The 6,543-nt window shown below is 37.3% G+C and overlaps 1 non-coding gene across 1 annotated transcript; it reads left to right on the top strand.

Moving 5' to 3' along the window:
* The first annotated feature begins 4,923 nt into the window (after positions 1-4,923).
* On the top strand, positions 4,924-5,030 carry LOC128195127 (small nucleolar RNA R71). Its single transcript, XR_008246699.1, has one exon. It is a non-coding gene; the product is annotated as a small nucleolar RNA R71 (small nucleolar RNA).
* The last annotated feature ends 1,513 nt before the right edge of the window (positions 5,031-6,543 follow it).

Here is a 6,543-nt window from a genome sequence, read left to right as displayed (position 1 = left end):
AAGTGATGGAAATTCAAATGATATAAACAATGTTAGAGAATTGATTTCATACCTTTTCATATAATTTCCTCCCATTTTCAATCGATGTGTAAATTATAATTATCCACTTGAGTTTATTTAGAGCTTGTTTACCCCTAATCCCTTAGTAGGCAAACGTATCCCTTGAATTTGAATCCCCAATCCCTTAGGCCAATTACAAATTCAACAAGATCATGAAGAACAATCATATCTCAATTCAAACTAACTAGTCCTGCCCAATTTCCCAATTGTGACAGCATCTAATATGTTCTATTTATAAACGCAAGCAATTCCCAATCTCCCAACTGTGAAACTCCTCATAGAATAGACATTAAAACATAAATAGAACACTGGGATAATTAAAATGAACTTAACATCAATTGAAAAAGGTTCAAAAAATATAATCCAAAGCACTACATCAATCCACTAACAAAAGAAAATTTAGTTCTGCATAATGGAAAAGAAAAATCAAAAAGCAAAAAATTGCAGCCAAAAGCTCCAAGAAGAAGATGAAGAAGAAGCCCCCTTTGTTGTACGTGAATCCCCTTTTTGTCTCCCCCTTCCACGTGCTTTCATTCCTCCTCCATCATTTCCACCAATTCCTCCTTTTTAGGAGAGTGGTTTTCCTTTTCCCTAACTTCCTCTAATTTTCCTTTAATTTAATCTCTTTAAATCAGTCATAAAAGAGATCAATAACTGCTCAATAACTGCTCCTGGAAACTTTCACAGCCCATGGAAAACTCCCCACTCTGCCTGTGTTCTTCTCTGCTTTAATTCTGTTTTCTTACGTGAATCCACAAATTACTCCACAGGTTGTGAGACTGTTCACAGCTTGGTTGTTGAACTCTCTGGTTTCATCATGGTATCTTGTACATCAATTCTTCCCAATTTGTGATTTTGGCACTTAGAATCATCAATCTACAATAAAAACACAAAATGCCAATGTATGATCCGAAACAAAGATAATCCATGACTAAATCCTTCAATGAATGCAATTATGCATGCAAATGACCTAAACTAAGACATGAATGCAATTACATTTACTCACACATCAAAATACCCCATGCTTAGACGTTTGCTTGTCCTCAAGCAAAGAGAATTCAACTAACACAGAATGATTATGCACACAGAATGATATAAAACCTAAATGGAAACATACCTTCTCATCTCAAGTTCAGTTCAAACAATGATATTCCTCAAGCACACACATCATAATCTTGTCAGCATGACGACTCACTTATGGGGATCCTAAGTGCAATTATTTAGTGGAGGTATGACACTAGACATCAAGGCAAATAAGATTTGTCATTTTAGTGGCTTGAAAAAGATTTTCTATTAGGTTCCTCACTTAGAAAACACTTACCTGCCAACTAAGCATGGATCTTCCACTCATTTTGTCTTTTACTTGCCACACTCAGTCTCAAAGGAGTGTCTCTTCCCCAGTAACATATAGTCTCAAAGGGGTGTCAAATTATTCACTCAATATTTTTGTTTTGTTTTTTTTTTTTCAGTTTTTATTTAAAATTTGACAAACAATTCTCCAGTAACCAAGTGCAGTGAGTGTCACCATAGAAACCGAACGGAAAATATTTTCTTTCTTGTACCTCAAAAATTATCTTCCTTAAGTGTCTGTGTCAAATCTCCTGTGTAGTGTGTGAAGTTTCCCAACAAGCAATCAAAACTATATTCACCATGTGCTTAGAAAATATCATTGTTTAGAACATAGAACTCAGAGCTAAGATGATACATTTCCAGTGAAACATTAGATGCAACATGCAAATGCGAACAATGTAAGATGTGATGCATACAAAATATTTACATGGTCCCTAATGTATGGAAAGTCAAAAGTACAGGGGATGAAACTCACAAAATTAGTGATGACTAGAGTGGATCATGGTGAGAACGTCTTGCAAGAGTTGTTCCACCTTTTGCTGATGAAGAATCTGAGTGTCCCGAAATTGGATGAACTCTTGATAATGCTTGAGTTGTTGGGCTTGGAGTTCTGTAACTGACTGCTGGAGATGAGCAAGAGTGTCAACCGCAGAAGGTCGAGGAATGGGAGGTATGTGAGAGGACGGATCAGGATCATGATGAGGGGTACTTTGACATTGAGAAGTAGAGAAGGTCCACCTATCTTTACCCCGCACTGTAGTGAACTCTTGATTTGGAAGAGGTTGAGGTTGCAAGCCCGTGATAGCACTCATGACTAAGCAACACTGATCTTCCCTTTTTACCAGCATTTCATTATGGATTAACATTTCCAAATCAATTCGAGAGTTTCCTAAGATTGCCTTGTAATTTTCCAAAGGAATGTTGAGATGCAAAGCAATAATGGTGATCAGCCCACCAATTGCTATTTGTCCAGATGACGCTTTCCCTACCTTGAGAAACTGACGTGCCAACCAAGATCCTGAGTCCAATGGAACATCGTTAACCATACCCCACAAAAATAATAATTCTGACTTTCGAACTGTAGAATGACTGACACCCCTAGCAAATAGCGTATGAGCCATAAGTCGGTGAGCATATCTAAAACAGGGGTGTTGAATATTTGCTTCCTTAGAATCAGATGAGACAAAAGAGCTTGATTGAGACAATTGGAACCAAAAGGACTCAGCGTCAAATTGTTTTGGAAACCTCCTTGCACCTCCAATTGGAAAACCAAAGATGGCATTAAACTCAACTAGAGTGAGTCTGTAAGTAGAATTATGCAATCTAAATTCAATCAATCCTTCCTCACAATCCTTTCCTTGCAGTATCTTCAATTTAATTACTTCTTTCCTTACCACTTCCTTCATAGTCGGGTTGAGCCTCCTTTGTGGTTGCCGCACAGGTTTGAAATCCTCTTCCAAATAAATTTTATGCATGCATGCAGTAGGACTAATACCTTGCAAATCATCAATTTTCCACCCAATGGTAGATTTATACTCCCTCAGCACCCTTAAGAGTTTATCTTCTTCAGTAGAGGAAAGCTCATTGCTCACAATTACTGGATTCGGCTTTTGCTCATCAAGGAACTTGTATTTCAGGTGAGAAGGAAGTTGTTTTAATTCTACCTTGGGCATTTCTACTTCTCCACTTTCACCCTTGTGTAGATCTTCTATTCCTCTTGTGGAATTGAATATTGGCTTCAGCACTTCTAATTGTTGAGTGCAGTTCAATACCTCTTCCTCATTACTTCCTCTTTTCAACTTCTTTGCTTCCATTCCTGACAATAGAGCTTTCTCTAATGGACTCTGCTTAACCTGGAATTTTATCTCTTCTAACAAAAGAGACTCAATTATTTCAGCTTTGAAACAGTCTTCTTTGTCAAGTTTGTGCTTCACTGCTTCAGTCATAGAAAATATGACTTTCTCATCTTCCACTCTTAACATCAGCTGTCCTTGTTCAACATCTATCAATGCTCTCCCTGTTGCTAAAAATGGTCTTCCCAAAATGATTGGGACTTTAGCATCTTCTTCCATGTCAAGAACCACAAAATCAGCTGGGAAAATAAATTTGTCCACCTTTACTAGAACATCTTCCACAATTCCATAAGGATAAGTCATCGATCGGTCTGCCAATTGTAAAGTTATCATAGTGGGCTTTACTTCACCAATACCCAACCTTTTAAAAATGGACAAAGGCATCAAGTTGATACTTGCTCCAAGGTCACACAATGCCTTACCCACCATTATATTTCCAATCTCACATGGAATGACAAAGCTCCCTGGATCCTTCAACTTGGGAGGTAATTTTTGCTGAATTATTGCACTGCACTCCTCTGTGAGCATAATTGTTTCATCATCTTGAAGCTTCCTCTTCTTTGACAGCAAGTCTTTCATAAATTTAGCATAACTTGGCATTTGTTCCAATGCTTCAGCAAATGGAATATTAATGTGGAGCTTCTTAAAAACATCAAGAAATCTTGCAAATTGCTTCGTCTGTTCTTGCTTCTTCAACCTTTGAGGGAATGGAATGGTAGGGACATACTCACGCATCTTTTTCTCACTCTCTTGATTTTTCTCTCCCTCTTCCTTCTCCTCACATTTTCTCTCAACTTCTTTTTCAGCACTTTCTTCTACTATTTCTTCCACTCTTTTCTTTTTCTCTCCCTCCATCTCACTTTTTTTTTCATTCTCTATCACTCTTCCATTCCTCAATTGAATTGCCTTGCATTGCTCTCTTGGGTTTGGTATAGTGTCACTAGGGAATGTGCCAGGAGATCTTTCAGAGAGTTGTCTTGAAAGCTGACCAATCTGGTTCTCTAAATTTGTTATTGAAGCTTCCTGGTTCTTGAAGTTTGTTCTTGTCTCACTCATGAAATTTGAAGTCTGCTCCACAAAGGTAGAAGTTTGCATAGTTAACTTCTCTAGTGCATTTTCCAACGTAAACATCTTGTTTCCTTGATTGTTGGGCTGAGCTTGATATTGATATTGAGTCCTTGGTGGGTTAGATTGGATTGGATTACTCCAAGGTCTAGGTTGTTGGGGCCTCCAATTTGCATTAAAGTTGGTAGAGAACTGGTTTTGTTGTTGTTCTACTGCATTCACGTGTACCTCTTGGTGAGTTGCCTGACATTCACCATTTTGATGCATTCCTCCGCAAAATTCACACGCTGGAGATCTAGTATTCACATTATTCGCTTGCATAATTCCCATCTTCTGAGTCAAATCTGTAATCTGCTGTGTTAACAACTTGTTTTGGGCTAAGATAACATCCAATGTATTAACCTCCAACACACCAGCTTTTCTATTTTGACGGTCAAACTGCATATTCACTGTGTTGTTTGCCATTAATTCAAGAGTCTCCAAAGCTTCCTCTGGTGTTTTCAAAATGAATGATCCTCCACTTGCTGCATCCAACATTGCCTTAAAAGTGGGTGAAAGATCATTATAGAAAGTCTGCACTTGCAACCATTCAGGTAAAGCATGATGTGGACATTTCCTCATTAGCTCCTTATATCTTTCCCACGCCTCATATAAGGACTCATTGTCTTGTTGCACGAAGGAGGTGATCTCATTCCTCATTTTCGCTGATTTGGAAGGAGGGAAGTATTTGATTACAAATTTTGTAGCCATATCCTCCCATGTAGAAATACTTCCTTGAGGTTGTGATTGTAGCCCGTTTTTAGCTTTATCCCGTAGAGAAAAGGGAAAAAGCCTCAAACGAATTGCATCATCTGAAACTCCATTAATTTTCAAGGTATCACATATTGCCAGAAAATTCTCCAAGTGAGAATTAGGATCTTCTGAATTTGCACCTCCAAATTGATTCTGTTGAATGACTTGTAACAAGGCAGGCTTGATTTCAAAATTATTGGCTTGAATAGGAGGTCTCACAATGCTTCCTTGATAACTATTAGGATTTGGCATTGAATAGTCACGAAGAGTCTTTCTAACAGGTTCTTGGTCTGCCATTGTTAATGCCTCCTTTTCTTGTTCAATTAATCTTTGTTCTTGTCTTCTTTCTCTCTTTCTTCTTCTTGCACTACTTCTATTTCTTTTAGCAGTGCGTTCAATTTCTGAATCGAAAAGCAATTCTTCTGGGCCAACAGTACCTCGCATAAACAACTAAAACAAAAAACACACAATACTGCAACAGAAATTAGGTGACAATAAAATTGAAAATAAAAATACTCAAAAATAAGAACAAAAATTCCCTAACATCTACAACTCAAATCTTAAGCCAATTAGATCACTAATATCAACAATAATCAATCCCCGGCAGCGACGCCAGAAACTTGATGTACGTTTGGCAAGTGTACCAATCGTAATTGTAGTAACAAAATATCGTCCTCTGGGATTGAATGAGTTGAGTACCAGTTTACTAACTTACTTAATTTTGAGTGATGAAATTTATCCAGTGAAATGATGAACATAAACCAGTGATGGAAATTCAAATGATATAAACAATGTTAGAGAATTGATTTCATACCTTTTCATATAATTTCCTCCCCTTTTTAATCGATGTGTAAATTATAATTATCCACTTGAGTTTATTTAGAGCTTGTTTACCCCTAATCCCTTAGTAGGCAAACGTATCCCTTGAATTTGAATCCCCAATCCCTTAGGCCAATTACAAATTCAACAAGATCATGAAGAACAATCATATCTCAATTCAAACTAACTAGTCCTGCCCAATTTCCCAATTGTGACAGCATCTAATCTGTTCTATTTATAAACGCAAGCAATTCCCAATCTCCCAACTGTGAAACTCCTCATAGAATAGACATTAAAACATAAATAAAACATTGGGATAATTAAAATGAACTTAACATCAATTGAAAAAGGTTCAGAAAATATAATCCAAAGCACTACATCAATCCACTAACAAAAGAAAATTTAGTTCTGCATAATGGAAAAGAAAAATCAAAAAGCAAAAAATTGCAGCCAAAAGCTCCAAGAAGAAGATGAAGAAGAAGCCCCCTTTGTTGTACGTGAATCCCCTTTTTGTCTCCCCCTTCCACGTGCTTTCATTCCTCCTCCATCATTTCCACCAATTCCTCCTTTTTAGGAGAGTGGTTTTCCTTTTCCCTAACTTCCT

This window comes from Vigna angularis, chromosome 1, assembly GCF_016808095.1.
Source record: "Vigna angularis cultivar LongXiaoDou No.4 chromosome 1, ASM1680809v1, whole genome shotgun sequence".
In the NCBI taxonomy this organism is placed as follows: domain Eukaryota; kingdom Viridiplantae; phylum Streptophyta; class Magnoliopsida; order Fabales; family Fabaceae; genus Vigna; species Vigna angularis.
The sequence above is the reverse complement of the archived record's forward strand: the minus strand, read 5'-3'. Positions and strand labels throughout refer to the sequence as shown.